General features: G+C 34.7%; 1 long non-coding RNA gene across 1 annotated transcript in view; it reads right to left on the bottom strand.

Annotated features, from left to right (window-relative positions):
- The window catches only part of LOC123329453, a 79,769-nt gene extending 65,777 nt beyond the window's left edge, over positions 1-13,992 (bottom strand). Inside the window, exon 1 of the long non-coding RNA XR_006544897.2 lies at positions 13,572-13,992. This is a non-coding gene — a long non-coding RNA (uncharacterized LOC123329453). The remainder of the gene's footprint in view (positions 1-13,571) is intronic.
- Positions 13,993-19,540: the final 5,548 nt, after the last annotated feature.

The following is a 19,540-nucleotide window of genomic DNA, read 5'->3' as shown; positions in this document are numbered from 1 at the left end:
CTTCTAGAAACCTAACAAAATGTATGGTATCCTTACTATCAATTAAAATAAAACCACATATTTTCTTGTAATCCTATAAAAAGAAAGAATAGGGAAGGAGATGGGGTTATGTAAGAGGCACTGTGGTGTGGTTGCATTCTATACTGGTTCTTTAACTGTCATAAGTGTCCATGTTTGAAGGTTTGTGAAAGAAATCAAGTCAGCCCTACTTCATTATTTTCCAAGGAAGTCAGAAACTAATTGAATTTTAATTTCAGCAATGGTTACAGTAAATGGAAAAATACCTTTCAAAAGGAGTATTTATATAAGATGTAAAATTTTTCACTTACACACTACAATTTTCTTCTCACAGAATTTATTTCTCATTACAGATAAAATGACATATCCTCTACTGATGTGATATGTGATTTATGCATGAGGTTCCTATTCTAGACAAGTTATATTTCATAAAATCATGAAAACTGTGTTGTTTGACACAAAAGTAAAAAGATGAAGGGAGGGAAGAAACTGAGGTAAAGTGGGAAGGAAGGTCCAGATTTATGGGCTGCAAATTACAAAATACAAATTTTGTATTCAAAACTAGCCAAAGGATTTTATATAGCTAGAATTCCTTGTTAAAGTTGATAACATAATGATTCATGTTTATATGAATCAGTGTTTAATAAAACCAAAAGCTTTATCAACAAAATTTTGTTCAAATATTTCAGAGATCAGATTTTTTATTTGTAATACCTTGATGATTTGGGAATAAAATAATAATATGCAAGAATATGTAGCAATGTTAGCAGCAAAGAAAAACTATAGTGACCAAAATTTTGAATATCAAAGTTGAGTCAATAGTAAAATATTTGTCATCTATGCAGGTTTGATTAAATTGCAAACTTTAAAATGACACGAAAAAATGGAAGGGGTTATGGGAGGTATAACAGATATATTTAGTGTGTAATTTTTGATCTGAATCCACCCCCAGAATGAGTTATGGTTCTTTCATTTTTCAATCATGTAATCTTGTAAGTTATTTTTCTACCTTCAGAAATGTTGTAAGAATTACCTAGAGTAAAAGAGAAAGCAATCTTCCAACTATAAATATTTAAGCAATTAACATTCACTATAAATTTTCTTCTTGTCTAGATAGATAAATGTTTTTATTTATTTTTCAAATGTAAATGGTTCACCATACATAAAAAAAAAACTGTTAAGGAACTAGAAGTTCAAAAAGCATGACTAACAAGTTGTTTTTTTAAAAGAAGTTTTAATAAATTACTTTGAATATAACACCAAAATAAAATTTTGGAATTTATGATATATCTAAAGAAATATTTTAATGATGAGAAAACACTGTGAAAGATCCAAAAAGAAGTGTATTATCAACCTAAAACAACAAAAATTTTAATAATATCTTAACTGACAGACATTGGAAAAATTAGTATCTTTTATTACATAATAGAAATACATTTGCCTCAGAAATGCTAATATTTTTTCTTTCTGATGGCATGGAGTAAAGCAGCATAATATTCTCTGGGGTCCCTTTATAGTCTGTGGCTATAAATATTCCACAATATCAGAAAATTTCTTCTTTCCTATTCCCCTCCCATTTTTAAAAAGTGCATCTTTTGAAATTTTTTCACATCTATTAAACATCAAACCTTTAGATACTGGACCTGGAGAGACCATTTGGTATAGACTTTCAGCTATTGTATATTAAGTCTAACATTTATTTTCTTTGAAATTTACAGATAGGACATGGACATATTTATGTCTTCAAAATTGACAGTTACACATTTTTCAGCATAACTGTTTTAGCATCCTGACTATCAGCATAGGAAGTGTGAGTAAAAGTCGCTCAGTCATGTCCAACTCTTTGTGACCCCATGGACTACACAGTCCATGGAATTCTCCAGACCAGAATACTGGAGTGCTTAGCCTTTCCCTTCTCCCGAGGATCTTCTCAACCCAGGGATTGAACCCAGGTTTATGGTATTGCAGGAGGATTCTTTACCAGCTGAGCCACAAGGGAAGCCCAGCATAGGAAACATGATTTTAAAACAATTCACATTCTACACAGAACCAAATTTCTATGGGTCAATACATGTATCTTTTCCTACATTCTGAAAATAGGGTTTCTTTTATACATAGAGCACTTAAAAAATCATGAAAAATCCTTTCTACTTAAAGAATATGATTCCCTCAGAATGAGATTTCAAGTAAAAATGAAGAATGACATATTTATTAAGCATTACTATGTGCCAAAAACTTTCCATAAGTTATTTCCAATTCTCAAAATTCTGTGAGCTATGGACGAGAGAAATCAAAACCATAGAGAGGCTAACTAATAAGGATCCATTCATACAGCTTAGAGAGATCAAGATCAAAATCATGGTTATCTTACAGCAAAACCTGTGTTGTCTACAATAAGTCTGCAGTTAGGAAGCATTGCTTCTGAGAGATGGTTCACCCCTCTGGGCATGATTTTCCTGACCATTTAATGTTATAGTCCTTTTGTAGAAGCTTTTAATACCTAAGATACATCTGGTAAACCTTTTTCTAAGCACCAGGACTACTTACCTTTAGACAAATCTGGATAAATAGAACATTTTTTTTTTTTCGGCAAAAAATTATGTTCCAAGCTCTAAGTAAGGAGTTGATGTGTCTAATCTAAATAAACAAGCATCTTACTTTCAGAGAATTCAGTATTTCATTAGGTCACACAGAAACAAACAATTAAAAGTTAAAATTTTGACACAGCAAGAGAAAGAAACTAATAGTACTACTATATGATCTAGCAGTATCACTCTGGGTACACACCCAGAAAAAAACATAATTTGAAAAGACACATGCACCCCAGTGTTCACCTCAGCCCTATTTACAACAACCAAGACACAGAAAGAACCTGGATGTCCACCAAGGAAGGAATGGATAAAGAAGATGTGGTACATATATACAATGGAATACTATTCACCATAAAAAAAAGAATGAAATGTTATCTGCAGCAACATTGATGGCCCTAGAAATGATCATACTCAGTGAAGTAAGTCAGACAAAGACTAATACTGTATGATATTACTTACAAGCGGAATCTAATTTTTTAAATTGTATTAGTAAACTTATTTACAAAATAGAAAATCGACTTACAGATTTCTAAAACAAACTTGTTACCAAAGGAGAAATGTGTGTGTGTGTGTGGGGCGGGGTGGGTGGTGATAAACTGGGAGTTTGTGATTGGTATACACACTACTATACATAAAATAGATATACAACAATGACCTACTCTGTAACACATGGAATTCTACTCAGTATTCTGTATGTGGGAAAAGAATCTAAAAAGAATGGATATATGTTTATGTATAATTGAATTACTATTCTGTACACCTGAAACTAACACAATATTTCAAGTCAACTACACTCCAATTAAACTTAATAATTAAAAAAATAACAAAAAAATTAATAAATGCTTTATTTGCCCTAGACTTTTCATATTCCTCATAGTCATTTAAGTCTCATAATAGCTCTACAAGGTTAGTATCAGTTTGTTCTTGGTGTTGATCAGAGGTCATTATCTATACAGAGATACCGGTACATGTAAAGTGAAGAGTTGGTACATGAATCAACTATGTGGATTCTAAAATATAAGCATTTTCCACTCTATACACAGCTTCCTATAAAATTTATGTTCAAAATAGTTCCATAGGATAATTTTAGTTTCAGAGATATTGGGAGCTGGAGAGTAGCATTTCTACACTCAGGAATAACAACTGAAGTCTACAACTAATTTACATTAGGAAATTGAAATTGCAAGGCAAACAACTAACTCCAAATCTAAAGAGAAACAGGTAACAGAAGACAGAAACTGGATTTATACTTTTGCTTACCTGGAACAAAAGTTGCCAAATGCCATATAAACCAGTAAAATGAGTCAGCTTGCTAAGTCGCTTCAGTTGTGTCTGACTCTGTGTGACCCCGTAGATGGCAGCCTCCTCTGTCCTTGGGAATCTCCAGGCAAGAACGCTGGAGTGGGTTGCCATTTCCTTCTCCAATGCATGAAAGTAAAAAGTGAAAGTGAAGTCGCACAGTCGTGCCTGACTCTTTGCGACCCCATGGACTGCAGCCTACCAGGCTCCTCCATCCATGGGAGTTTCCAGGCAAGAGTACTGGAGTGGGTTGCCATTGCCATTGCTAAGGCTCAAGTGTGGGCTAGCTTGAGATGGTAAAGCCCATATGTGATGAAGACATATTAAGATGATGCCCATTTGTGGGCTTTTCCTTCTGGAACCCTAGCAGACTCCAACAAGGTCAAATTAAAAAAAAAAAAATAAATCCTGACAGTTTCCACAGCAGCAGACACACTGCTGATCCCTTACCCAGACTCATCTTCTTATCTTCCCTTTGTTACAAAACCCTTAGCCTGCAAGAAGAGTTAAAAACTGCTTCTTGAAAAGTGGAAATAAAAGACAAAAAGAAAACTACACATCAGGAATGGACAGGAATACATGCTAGGCTTAACGTTACATTTAGACAGAGGTGGCAATATCTGTAAACACCACATTTCCAAGAATCAAGTTCACAGTGCCTGCCTAAGAAGGAGGCTTAATCAGTCCAATCAAATAACACCCCATTGTGTCTCCTTCTGTCATGCTAAAAGAATCAAGTACAAATAATAGTATAGCACAACTGGGAATACAAAAGACAGACATTTCCCTAAGGTTCACAAAAGACTCTAAATCAAGCAGATTGACAGACCTAAAGCCAAAAACATCAGACCTCAGAAAAATTCTCTAGCAAATTTAGACTACTCCTTAAACACAAGTTGCCAGTAGAAAACTTACCACTTGAAGTCTTTGGTGCACTTTAGAAACCAGAAGTTCAAAATCAGCCCAGCACCTGACTAGATTAACATAAACCCACACAATGAAGACTTTGAGAGATAACTTTTAAAAATCCTTTATCTCAGTATCTAGCATCCTACACAACACGCCCAATTTTCAACAAAGATGCAAAAAGATTTAACGGTCTCAAGGGACAAAGTAATCACTGTAGCTAGCTTCAACTATTATAAAGATGTTGTAACTATTAGACATGCACGTTGTTCAGTCATGTCCAACTCTTTGAGACCCCATGGACTGTACCCTGCCAGGATCCTCTGTCTGTGGAATTTTCCAGGCAAGAATACTGGAGTTGGTTTTGCATTTCCTATTCCAGGGGAATAAAAAGCCTCTTGATGAAAGTGAAAGTGGAGATTGAAAAAGTTGGCTTAAAGCTCAACATTCAGAAAACTAAGATCATGGCATCCAGTCCCATCACTTCATGGGAAATAGATGGGGAAACAGTGGAAACAGTGTCAGACTTTATTTTTTGGGGATCCAAAATCACTGCAGATGGTGACTGCAGCCATAAAATTAAAAGACGCTTACTCCTTGGAAGGAAAGTTATGACCAACCTAGATAGCATATTCAAAAGCAGAGACATTACTTTGCCAGCAAAGGTTTGTCTAGTCAAGGCTATGGTTTTTCCAGTAGTCATGTACGGATGTGAGAGTCGGACTGTGAAGAAGGCTGAGCGCCAAAGAATTGATGCTTTCGAACTGTGGTGTTGGAGAAGACTCTTAAGAGTCCCTTGGACTGCAAGGAGATCCAATCAGTCCATTCTGAAGGAGATCAGCCCTGGGATTTCTTTGGAAGGAATGATGCTAAAGCTGAAACTCCAGAACTTTGGCCACCTCATGCAAAGAGTTGACTTATTGGAAAAGACTCTGATGCTGGGAGGGATTGGGGGCAAGAGGAGAAGGGGACGACAGAGGATGAGATGGCTGGATAGCATCACTGACTCCATGGACGTGAGTCTGAGTGAACTCTGGGAGTTGGTGATGGACAGGGAGGCCTGGCATGCTGTGATTCATGGGATCGCAAAGAGTCGGACACGACTGAGCGACTGAACTGATTCCAGGGGATCTTCCTCACCCAGGGATCAAACCTGCATCTCTTGTGTCTCCTGTATTAGCAGGTAGATTATTTACCACTGTGCCACCTGGGAAGTGCAACTATTAGACAGTAAATTTTATGTAAATATGTTTGACATATTAAAGCTTTTAGTGGGGAAAAATAGTGGATAACATGAATGATCAGATAGGTAGTTTCAGCAGAGAAAGAAAAGGTATGAGAAAAAATCAAATGGAGATGCTAGAATTAAAGAAAACACAGTAACAAAGATGAGATGAAGAATCAGTAGATGATACAGATAAGGAAAAAAAATCAGAGAACTTGAAGTCAATAGATATTACCCAAACTGAGAGGAAAAGTGAAAAACATAAAAGCATTATGGAGCATCTAGCAGTTGTGGAATAACATGAAAATATCAAATACACATTTAATTGAAGAAAGACAATAGGGCAAAATACATATTTGTAGAAGAAGATGAATTTTTTCAAAATTTGTTACAGGTACAAAAAACACAGATCCAAATATTATAAAATACACGCACACAGCCAAGCAAAACTAAAAAAGCATCTCTGTATACAGTCACCCCTCACTGCCCACAAGGTATGGTTACAGCATGCCCCTGGATACCAAAATCTTCAAACGTTCAAGTCCCTTATATAAAATGAGACCATGAAAACGCACAGATGTCTTATATTTCAACTACTGAAAAGCACAAAGAGAAAATATTGAAAATCAAAAGAGGAAAATGGACACATTTCCTATAGAGAAAAAAATGGCCAAAATTACAACAGACCCCCTCAGCAAAAACTAAGCAAACCAGTAGAAAATGGGGTGACAACTAAAAAAATTCTGAAATAATAATTTTATTCATCTGAAATAAAAATGTTATTCTTCCAGAAATATATACTTAGAATAAACATTCATCAGATATTGAGAATGTCAACTCTTGGCGAAACCTCACTACATAAACTACTATTAGAAGAGGACAATCCATCTATATAGCAGCCTTGTCCACTTCCTCAAAAAAGTTAAGACTGAATCCAACAGAACATCTAGTTTCAAGTACCAATTTAAGGGAATACAAAAAACAAAAGCAGTATGTTAACTACCACAATAGCACCTGTAGTCAGCAAAAGACAAAATGTGAGAAACTGCACAGTAAACAACTTGATTTCTTCTAAAAATAAAGTGCAAGTAAAATGCAAAAGAGAAATGAAAACTATAAAATTAAGAAACTTAAGAATGTGGTGATGTTTTCATAAGTACCAACATATATAAAACTTAATCCAATTGCACACTTTAAATGTGTGCAGTTTAGTGTAACTCAATTATAACTCATTTCAGAAGAAAATATACTTAACGAAAGAACAAATACTTTCTCAGACAAAAATTAAAAATTGATTTCCAGTTGATACAATAAATGATCAGGAAATAATAAGACATAGATTAGAAACTCAGATCTACAAAGTTAGAAATAGTGAAAAATAAAGCATTTTTCTTAAATTATCCAAATATAGTTGTTTAAATCATAAGATAGTAACAGTGCACTGTTTTTATAACATTTAGAAATGAAATGTATAATAATAATGGTAACAGGAATAAGAGAAAGGAACTGGGAAAGTACATTAGAAAGTCTTTACACATGAAATGACACATCATTTTGTAAATATAATTAGAATATTTTGAGATGCATACTACTAACTTTAAGGCAAGCACTAAAACTTAGAATTTTTCAAAACAGAATTAAAACTGAATTATAAAGTATAGAGAATTAGATTAGATGGAGGCATCATATATATATATATATACACACACACACACACATATATATATATATGCTAAAAAACAAATGAAATAGAAAACAACTAAAGAAATTGTAGATTCTATTCCAAACATATCAATAGTCACTTTAAATGAACCAATTTATTCAAAACTCTGGAAAACAGTCAAGGTTTTACAGTAACCATGCACATGATGATTCAAAAAAAAAAAAGTAACTTAAAAACGGTAGGAACATTTTGCGGTATTTTTAACTTTTCCATGTTCCTTACCTCTACATGGTTTGGCAGCAATCTTAAACAGTTTGTGTTGCCTAGTAACTGTGTGACCCTAGTAACTGGTTCTAGAGGGAGCAGAGCAGTCCTTTTTATAGATTATTGGGTTTGTCTCCTCTAAATTGTCTGGGAAATAGCCTCAAGAATGAGGCCAGAAACACATCTCTGACTTTCCTAATTTGGAACTCACCAGGGTGGAAAAGTAGCAAAATTGTTCAAAAACATTGTTAGGCAAGCAAAATGCCCAAGGTTACCTGGGGAGAAAGACGACAGTTGTGACGCACGAGCGAGCCTGCAGCCTGGGAGGAAAAGCTTAGGAGGGAGTTTCTTTATGCCATTAAGGCATCCAAAAGTGCCTGCCCGTATATACTCAGGGCTTCAGAAAGTCATACACGTGGCCAAGGAAGGGCATGAGCTGAACAGACCACTTTTGACTGAAATCGATGCTCAGTGCAAGCAGGAAATAAAATCCAAGAAATGGAAAAAAAAAAAAAAAAAAAGAACTCACACAAAGTTTGTTCTCAGACTAAATAGATTTAAACTAGAAATCACTAACAAAGTTGTAAAATGCGTAAGTATCAACAATCCCTAAATAATTCACAAGTCAGGTGGAATTCAGAAACAAAAAAGGGAACATCACTACTGATCACACAGCCATTAAAGAACAGCAAGGAAATACTGTGAACAGATCTATCCCCATACACTGAAGATTCTAGATGAAATTGAACAGGAAACTCATGAAATAATGAGTCTGAATAGTCCCATCTATCAAAACAGTTTAAGAAAACTGAAAAAGTTGATTGCTAGAAGCTCATGGGTTTTGTAGGACTGGGAAATAGGTGAGTATGTGAGAATTCAAGGAAATGAGTTTGCAATGTCATGACAATTGAATTGAATTATGCATTTGTTGGTAAAACACTAAATACTATGTTTTGAAGGAGTGATATGACCAAACACCTAATTCAGAATGACACTTATTCTAGTTCTGTTTCTTTTTACTTCTCATCAAAAGCAATAGATTTTTTTTCCTTGTTATACATAGACAATGGAAAACCCATAAATATTCTATGATTTCCTTGTTGCTTATTCCAAACAATATACTTGATTTTGACTATATATTTTCAAGTGTGTTAGTTCAACTCTTGCCTCTTTATCTTTTTAACAAATGTATCACCGTCACCAATGCGTTGAGACAAGTGATTGAAAAACAGTAACCAAAACCAAAACTGTCATTTTCCCCATAAAATATATCTCAAACTTATACTATATACTACTTCTCATGTATTTATTTTAAAACAGTAATTAATTCATTACTATTACATTGCCAACAAATCAAACACAAACTCAATCTGGCTTTTTAAATCTGTCTACGCAGTGATTATTACCAACAATTCCAATTTTTATATCTCATTATTCCTTTTAATGTATTCACAATACAACCACACAGTACCATTTACCGTTTCACAAAAATATACCATGTATACTGTCCTTATGGAGAAGGCGATGGCACCCCACTCCAGTACTCCTGCCTGGAAAATCCCATGGACAAAGGAGCCTGGTAGGCTGCAGTCCATGGGGTTGCGAAGAGTCGCACATGACTGAGCGACTTCACTTTGACTTTTCACTTTCATGCATTGGAGAAGGAAATGGCAACCCACTCCAGTGTTCTTGCCTAGAGAATCCCAGGGATAGGGGAGCCTGGTGGGCTGCCATCTATGGGGTCGCACAGAGTCGGACACGACTGAAGCAACTTAGCAGCAGCATACTGTCCTTATATTCGTTTATGTGTATATCCATCAAACATTTATTGAGTTTAAGCCATGCATTAGTCACTAGGCCTATACTGTAGCATCGGGAATAAGCTGATAAATATAATTGTGTTTTCTGCTTCCTAAATATTCTGTAATCTAGTAAAGAGATGTGCAAGTGCACCTGCCAGAAAGCTAATTTAACCAGTTTAAGCCAAAAAAAGGATTTACTGGCAGAACACCAAACTGAACTAACATTTAGGAAACAAGCATGTTACAGACAAACTCTAAAGGCATGGCAATAAGCAATCCATCAAATGATTTTCCTGGTCCACCTGATTGTTGTGGAATAGATAAAAGTGAACTCTAACTAGTTTCATGTTGTGCTGGAGGAGATAATCTGATTGTCAATGCTTGTTCTGTATTGCAATTTGACAATCCTATGCTATGATTTCAACAACTTTTCTTTACGCAAGGTACAATATAATGTATTATGTTTCATCTTTATAGGTACACTTTATTAATATCTCATTCAATTTGCAAGCTTTAGAATTTTGTTAAGTTTTCATACTGTGACACATATTTGCCTACACTCTGGTTTGCACCACCTAATAATTAATTAACTTCATACTTTGTATAAGAATAAATTAAAATAAGTTATTTTAATTAATCATTTTTAAGTTACATAAGTTGTAACTTAAATAGCCATTAAGTTGTCTAACAAATTTAAGAATATATATAACTAAAAGTTGAGGCATTCTTTATTCTACTTCACTGTATTTATTTCTATTTTTATAAAATATTATTCACTGGAAAAGGGAGAATGTGTCTTTATATAAAACATGATTGGATGGTTTGGGATTTCAATAGTAGGAAAAGGAAATTGAAAGTGCTAAATCATTTTCAGATGAAAGTTAACAATAGTTAATATTTCAAATGGATTTCAAGTATCATAATTAACTTTCATAATACCCATTTGTCAACTTTTTCCATTATTTCAAAAAACCCAATTAATGAATGATTCTGTTTCCTACTTGAGTTTTGTAAAATTTCAATTGTTAAGCCATTTATTATACATAAACTTTGAGGTATGACTTACATAGACTAATAGTGATTTCAGTATATAGCTTAAGGAATTATCACAAATGTATACTCATGTACACATTTCCATTCCTCCAAATATTTCTTGCATCTCATTTTAGTCAGTCACTAGGAAACCACTCTTTTCCTTTCTATCCTTATATTCTATTTTTTCAAAGATTTTAAATATCAACCACTTAATTTAAATGAATACAGTATGTGCAAATTTACATTTGACTTCTTTATGTAAGGATATTTTTGAGATTTATCTCCGTTGTCAGGTGTATCAGTATTTGTTGTTCTTCATTAACTTTTTTTTTTTTTTACCGATACACCTAAATGTTTATCAGTTCAGGTGATGACAAACATTTGAGTTGGAACATAAATTAAGGTAGTGTAAGTACAAAATTTGTTATTTTTTCTAATCATTTTGGCTACTCTAGGTCCAAAGCATGGCTGTATAAATTTTGTACCAACTTGTCAATTTTGATGAAAAAATCCTATTTTAATTGAAATTTTGAACTGTAAAGATTAATTGCAGAAAATAACTTAAAATTATTGTGTTATCCAATTCACATGCATAACTCCACTCTCTACTTTCTCTTTAACTTCTTTTTGCTAAGTTTTATAGTGTTCCTTGTATTGGTCCTTCACATATTTTGCTAAATGTATTCTTATATATTCAATATTTTTATGTTTTATCCATTGGCATTGCTTTTTTATTTCATTACTCAATTGTGTATTTCTAGTATATAAAAACACAAATGATTTCTAAATATTACTGTATCCATTGACTTTGATAAATCTGCTTCCTACAGATCTTTCTGTAGATTCCTTAGATCTTCCATGTATATGATTTTATTTTCTTTGAATAAAGGCTGTTTAACTACTTTCTTTCCAATTTGTGCTGAATAGGGTCTCCAATATAATGTTATATCACATAGAAATGGTGAGATTGGATTTCCATATGGCATTCACAAATTCCCCAAATTTAGCATCCCACACTTCAGTTCTCCTATAGTGGTAGACACCTCTATGCTACTGCTGTTCTTCTCATGTAACAGTTAACTACATTTGATTCTCTTACTTACATATTTTCTAAATCAATAAAGCATACAGCATGCCAGAGGCCATATATTGATTCCTTCTAGTAAATTTGCCACATTAAGCACAATGACTGTGATGGAGGCAACCACTTGCTAAGATTACATAGTCCAGTGTCATTAGCTGCAATTCATCTGAGTTTTGAAGGGGTCAAAGGGATAAATTGAAATGGGATAAAGTCTACTATATCTTCTTTCTGTTTTTGAGAACAGCATTAATACCCGCAGTTCTACTCAAGGTCTTTTATTGCCTCTGATTTTCCTGTTCAGCCAGGAATAGGTAATTTCAAGGCCTCTTCTATCATGGTTCTAAGTCCAGGTAATCGATGTTTAAAGTAATGCCAGCTGCTAAGTATGTCCAACACAAATATACTTAAGAGTCAATAAAAACCATAGATTGAGTCTGTGTATTTTATGGACTTGGATTAGAACTCTAGAGAGTAACCGGTCTTTATAAGATCCAACTTTAAACAGATATGGTGATTGCATTTAGGTGCCACTGATATCAGTGTTCGATCAGATCCTATATTTATAACAATCCAAAGAAATTCTCCTTTACCCAAGGAGCCATTACTCTTTTAAACAGTCACAAGCCCTTTAGAGAAGTCCTGGGGAAATACTAACATCATATATATGTATTAATAATACCATTTCAGGATCCCTCCTCACAAGTGTCTAGACTTACCTTTTATCAGTGAACCTGGGTCTAAGTGGTTCAACTCTGGAAACTGAGCAAGTGATCACAAATTTCCATAGAGACAACTAGTATCAACTTATTCTGGTTAAATAAGGCTAGCGATGGCTTGTTCTATTGTCTATCTCTCTTCCATCTTGGACCACTATTGTCTTATAGCCATAGCCACAGATTGCTTTGAGTAAAGATACCCCACCATAATGCTTTATTTTCATTATTACTATTTGTGTGTCTTGCCTTTAAGTGTCATCACCTGTGTTCTATTAGGCAGGGATTCTATCACGACAAGAAATACAGAAGCATCACTCACTGTTAGTTCTGGCCCAAAGAAAACAGCCATTAACTTTCTCCAATACCTCTCTGTTGCACTGCATATCACTTTGGTGTTTTCTGGGCCTTCTAAAGGACAAAGGCTAGGAGAATTCCAGTCTCAGGTAATAAACCTGTTTTCTTAGGCCCACTACTTTGACCTCTTCCTTAGAACTTTGCTAAAGCAATTCTGACATCACCACATCATTTATTGTAAACCACTACTGCATTCAAGCTTTACATAGTCCTTCCAGCATCATATTAAAACCAGCTCTAAATGTTCACATAGAATGTATTTTATGTTACTAAATAAATGTATTTTTATGTCACTAAAATATGCCTTCAGCTAAATAAAGCCATACTTCTCCTGCCTTATATTATGGATATATTATTCTATATAACATATATATTATATATTATCCAATAAAATATTATAATATCCACTCCTAGATATATTTCTGAGTTTCTGTTAGTGTGTATTAAACTATTAGCATAGTCTTGAAACTTGCCTGATATCTTACTAGTAGCAGCGACTATATTTCCTTTCTTGGACTACACTGAAAGTTGATAATATTTACAGATTTGAGTCAAATATTGAAGATGCAGATGACCTTAAGGTGAAAAAAAAAAACATATTTCAAGGCACTCACCTCAGGTAACTTATTCGCACTGTCTGCAGTCAACAGAAGACACTGCTCTTAAAGTCCAGAGATATTAGGAAAGTCTGGAGGTGGAAATTCTCTGGTCAATTTTTCCCAGTCACCTGAATCCTCAGGGCCTTGCTTTTTCACTATCACAACGCTCATGTCAGGAAATCCCCAGAAGCTCAGTGGTCCATGTATTTTGCAATTGTTCAACAGTTGTAATTAAATCTTGAACCTGCTTTTTCAGTGTTATCTGTCCTCTAGTTGTAGGTAATGAATAGTGCAAGAAGCCTTCTTAATTTTCTAGCGTGTTCTGAGCTGATAACAGGCTGAACAGAGCCCACCATTCTTCTACCTCAAGTCTTCTGGAACAACTGAAAAGTGTAAGCTGCCTTCACAAACCTTTTAAAGGCCTTGCCCTCTTCACATTCAAGTGTTAGCTCTACTACATACACCTGTGTGCTTCCCTCCACCTGATTCTCATTCAGCTCGCCACAACTGAGTCTCTAAGATGTAGTGGTAAAACAAGCAAGAAAGCAAGGAGTTTTTGGCATTTCATTTATCATTTATCACCATCAATAAGGTTCTTATTGCCATGGGAACTATGAGGGAACCAATTTCAGAATCTCATCTAAAGAGACTATTTTCTACTGCTACTTGGAGAGTCAACTGCTTTGGTTTAGGTTCCTTCCTGAGAGCAGGTCCTGAAACAAGCACTTGGAAACATGTAGGATTGGGTCAGGGGTGGGGGGAATGGAGTAACAAAATGAAGAGAATGGGAAAATTGGGCAGGTTAAAAAGAAAGCCAGTTCTTGAACACTTAATGATCTGGTTAGTGTTGTGAACAAGAGCTAAATCCACTCCCAGGGAATCATTTGAGAAACTTTGCTGATTGGATCTTTATTTTTCCTTCCAGATAACATGGGATATGTAACATCTATCCCTCATACCTCTGGTTAGGACTCCCTTGAAGGGCACTTCTTTCCTCTTAATTCCTAATTTCTCTCATTGTAACTGAGTGACATCCTGTAGTGGAGACATCCTAGTGAGCACTTTGTGTAAGAAGCTGGCAGAGAGGTGTGACTATCCAGCCCAAATGCCTGTGCTGAAATCAGATGAGTTGAAAGAGTGTGGCAAGGAGCCCTGTGTACAGCTATTGTAACAGCACCACACCTATGCTTTCTGCACGATGCCTGGCACTTACTATGATTTCAATCATTAGTTTTAAATGTATTAAATGAATTAGCTCAGCTGGCAAAGAATCTGCCTGCAGTGCAGGAGGCCCAGGTTTGATCCCGGGGTCGGGAAGCTCCCCTGGGTAAGGGAATGTCTACCCATTCCAGTAATCTTGTCTGGGAAATCCCATGGACAGAGGAGCCTGGCGGCCTACAGACCATGGGGTTGCAAAGAGTGGGACATGACTGAGTGACTAACACTTTTACACTTTCAAATGAATAAATTAATATAGTTAAATTCTAATGAAAACATAATTTTAAGATGTTAATCTAAATTACTAAACTACTAAATTTTTGGAAAGAAGTCCTTTATCTATTACTCTCATAAATGGGTTAAAAGCTTCTTTCTCCATCATTTCTTTAGCTGTAAAGTCTTATCAGACAAGAGCTATCCTTATCTCATCAATGAACACTTCTCATTCTGTGTTGCATTTTCTTATGCATAGGGTATGTCTTCTGTCCTTTATTTCAACACTGTGTTTGTCACTAAGGACGGTGACTGAATTCTGGTGTGCACTAATGTGAAACGTTCACGGTATTTTTATCCTTTTGAGGCAAAGTGCCTCTGATATATCTTTTGACATTGATGTTCTAATGTAGCTCATTCATGTCAGATTTCTTTTAATCCCATCTACCTTGGCTGGAAAAATCATTTGAGGAAGGTGGGTGAAGGTGGGGGAACCATTTTTATGCTTGCTCATGCTATAATTATTTCTGAAGCTGAGGAAATTTAACAATGTGCTGCACTTTAAGCACTTTGTGATAGTCATCATCTTTGATCAATGTTTTAAAGCTCCACTGCTGATAGAAAGGATGAAAAGCAATTATACAGCATTACTGTTGAGCTGTTATTCAAGGTCCATAATGTTTTTCATTCTTTTCCCCCCTCTGCTCTTAAAAAAGAATATATTTCATAACACTCTGACACAAGCCATTATATTTTATTTTGAGTGGTTGCAAACCTTTCTTCCAATTACAGCCATTGATAAAACATCTATGTCTTAGACTGAACTATTTATTCTAAAGAGGTTATGTTTATACTCACTGTGAACATTTTTTTTTTGCATGTGTTTGTTATTCCATTTAGATATGGCTCTAAAATATAATCAACAAGCTCTGAAGTTGTTTTGCCTTATATAAAACATTCATTATTTGAAATAAAGGAATGCCTAAATTTTTATTGACCAACCTAGACAGCATATTAAAAAACAGAGACATTACTTTACCAACAAAGGTCCATCTAGTCAAAGCTATGGTTTCTCCAGTAGTCATTTATGGATGTGAGATTTGGACTATAAAAAAAGCTGAGTGCCAAAGAATTGACGCTTTTGAACTGTGTGTTGGAGAAGACTCTTGAGAGTCCTTTGGACTGCAAGGAGATCCAACCAGTCCATTCTAAAGGAGATCAGTCCTGGGTGTTCATTGGAAGGACTGATGTTGAAGCTGAAATTCCAATACTTGTCCACCTGATGCGAAGAGCTGACTCATTTGAAAAGACCCTGATGCTGGGAAAGATTGAGGGCAGGAGGAGAAGGGGACGACAGAAGATGAGATGGTTGGATGGCATTACCAACTCAATGTACATGAGTTTGGGTAGGCTCCAGGAGTTGGTGATAGACAGGGAGGCCTGGCGTCCTGCAATTCATGGGGTTGCAAAGAGTCGGACCCGGCTAAGCAACTGAACTGAACTGAAATTTTTATTATGCTAGAAGAATGATCTCAGGAATTTTTCATATATTTTGAATCAAAGTAAAAACATGTTAAAAATTAAGTATTACATATAAAACACACATTTTACTATTAGAGCATAATGGGATGTTTTGAATAAGACTATTAGCTAAACATTTGATGTTTTAGAACAAATTTAAATATTGTAAAATATGTTTAACTTTAATATCATATGCCAGTCAAAAAAATTAACATAGTCGTAATTAAAACAATTTACGCTATCAGGCCTGGTAAACCACACATGCAGTACACTGAGTAATTCAGAAACATGGGCTAATTAGCTTAGAGACAAATTTATTAAATGCTACTTTTAAAGAAAAAGAGTGGGATAGTCGCTAATCATATCTGACTCTTGCAAACCCATGGACTGTAACCTGAGACTCCTCTGTCCATTGGATTTTCCAGGCAAGAATACTGAAGTGGGTTGCTATTTCCTTCTCCAGGGCATCTCCCTGACCCAGGGATCAAACCTGCATCTCCTGCATTGGCAAGTAGATTCTTTATCACTGAGCCACCAGGGAACCCCACACTGTGTTCAATAAGCATTAATTAAACCAACAATACAAATGAATCAGAATATCACTTGTTATATAGCATTGGCATTCTAGAATTTATGATCATATCTAGCTCTTTTTTAAGATTTAATCACCACTGTTTGTTGCCTTTGTCACCATTTTCTTCATCATCATATTCATCTTTACCAGCAAAGCTAACCAAAGACTTTCTATATATTGATCCTCTCTCTCTTCCTTCCTTCTTCCCTTTCTTGTTTCCCTTCCTTCTATTCAATACCATGCACTAAGTATTTTTGAGAAACCCACTATTTTCCTAGCACTGTACTTGGTACTAAGGACACAATGTTAAACAAGATGAGAAAAATCACTAAATATTGTAGCTAACTACATAGAGAAAAAGGCCAGAATAAATACACAAGCATGCTGAAATAGAGGAAATAATCCTGAAATTCACCTCAAGTAACCAAAGTAATCTTAAAAAACAACAAAGCAACAAACATCACTTTTTTTTTAAATTTCAAAATATATTACAAAAGTACAGTAATAAAAAGAAATGCTACAGTACTGGCATAAAAATAGACACAGAGACTAATACAACAGAATCAAAATTATATTTATTTTATTATATTCAGAATTCAACTCAAGTTCAAAACTCAGAACTATATTCAAACATATGCAGTCACCTGATCTTCAGCAAGAGAAATAAGAATACACAATTGGGAAAGGGTACTCTCTCAGAACACAGTTCAGGGAAAACTGAATAGCCACATGCAAAAGATTGAAATTTGACCCTTATCTTACACCATACACAAAAGCAACTTAAAAACAGAGTAAAAACTTAATTATAAGACCTGAAATTGCAGAAAACCTGAAATTGCAGAAATCCTAGAAGAAGAGATAGGGAAAATTTAAGGACATTTATCTTGTCAGTGATTTCTTGGAAATGACACTGAAAGTAGAAACGGCAAAAGCAAAAATAACCATTTAATACTACATCAAACTAAAAAGCTTCTACACAGCAAAATCAAAATGATGAAAAGACAATCTACAGAATGGGAGAAAAAATTTGCAAAAAAATTTTTTGATAAGGGGTTAATATCCAAAGTGTGTAAGGAATGCAAACAACTTAAACATATATATATAACTCAATTTAAAAATGGGCTAAAGGCTTTAGTAGACATTTCACCTGTTGCAAATTGTCAACAGATTTATGAAGAGATGTTCCGCATCACTGATCATCAGGGAATGAAAATTGAAGTCACATTAAGATACAGCCTATACTTGTCAGGATATTTATCACAAATTAAAATAAAAAGTAGACAAGTGGTGAGGCATCCGAGGATCAGGTGGCTGGATGGCATCACCAGTACAATGGAGATGAACTTGGGCAAATCTTGGGAGATGGTGAGGGACAGAGAGGCCTAGCCTGCTGCAGTCCATGGAGTCGCAAAGACTCGGACACAACTGGATAACAGAACAACGCTAGCCCTGAAAATAGGAGGGGAGGAGAGCTCCCATGGAAAACAACCTGGAATTTCCACCAAAAAATTAAATATTGTAACTACCGTATGATCAAACAATCCCATTTGGGGTGTTTATTCTAAAAATTGAAATTAGGATTAGGAAGAGACGTCTGCACTCCTGTATTAAGTGCAATACTATTCACAATAGCCAAGATATGGAAACAACCTAAATGCCCATCAACAGATGAATGAATAATAAAGTGTGAATATAAATTTATATATATATACACACATATGCAATGGCATATTTTCCAGTCTTAAAAAAAGAAGTAAATACTGTCATATATGACAGCATGAATCTGTGGAGGACATTATGCTAAAAAAATAAGCCAGTTATAGAAGGGCAAATGTTCTATGGTTTCATATATGAAGTATCTAAAGTTCCAAATTCATAGAAACAGATAGTAGAACAGTAGTAGTCAGGGGCTAGGGAAAGGGTACATGATGGGTTGCTGTTCAATGAGTATAAGGTTTGTTATGCAAGATGAGTGAGTCTTAAAGATATATTGTACAACATTATGTTTTTGGTTAATAATAAAGTACTGTGCATTTAAAATTACATTAAGAAGTAAATCTCTGTTAAATGTTCTTACCGCAAAACTAATACAGTTATGTAAAGTTTAAAAATAAAATAAAATTTAAAAAAAAAAGAAAAAAAAATTAAAAAAAAATAAAAAGAAAGAAAATCAGGAAACAATATATTTTATGAATATGAATACAATAATCCACAACCAAAGTCTAGCAAAGTAAATTTATGAACATATAAAAAGAATTATATATCATTACCAAGTGCTTGGTCCCAGGAATGTTAGCTTGGTTTAATAGCTGAAAAGCATTAATTAAAAAGAAAAAACGCATGATTGTCTCAACAGACACTGAAAAAGCATTTGACATAAACCAAAATCCTTTTATGGAAAAAACACACTAAACAAAACTAAGAATAGAAAGGAACTTCCTTAACTTGAGAAAGAGCA

The sequence above is a fragment of the Bubalus bubalis genome, chromosome 15 (genome assembly GCF_019923935.1).
Source record: "Bubalus bubalis isolate 160015118507 breed Murrah chromosome 15, NDDB_SH_1, whole genome shotgun sequence".
NCBI classification, from domain to species: Eukaryota; Metazoa; Chordata; class Mammalia; order Artiodactyla; family Bovidae; genus Bubalus; species Bubalus bubalis.
This window is presented reverse-complemented; position numbering and strand designations above follow the sequence as displayed.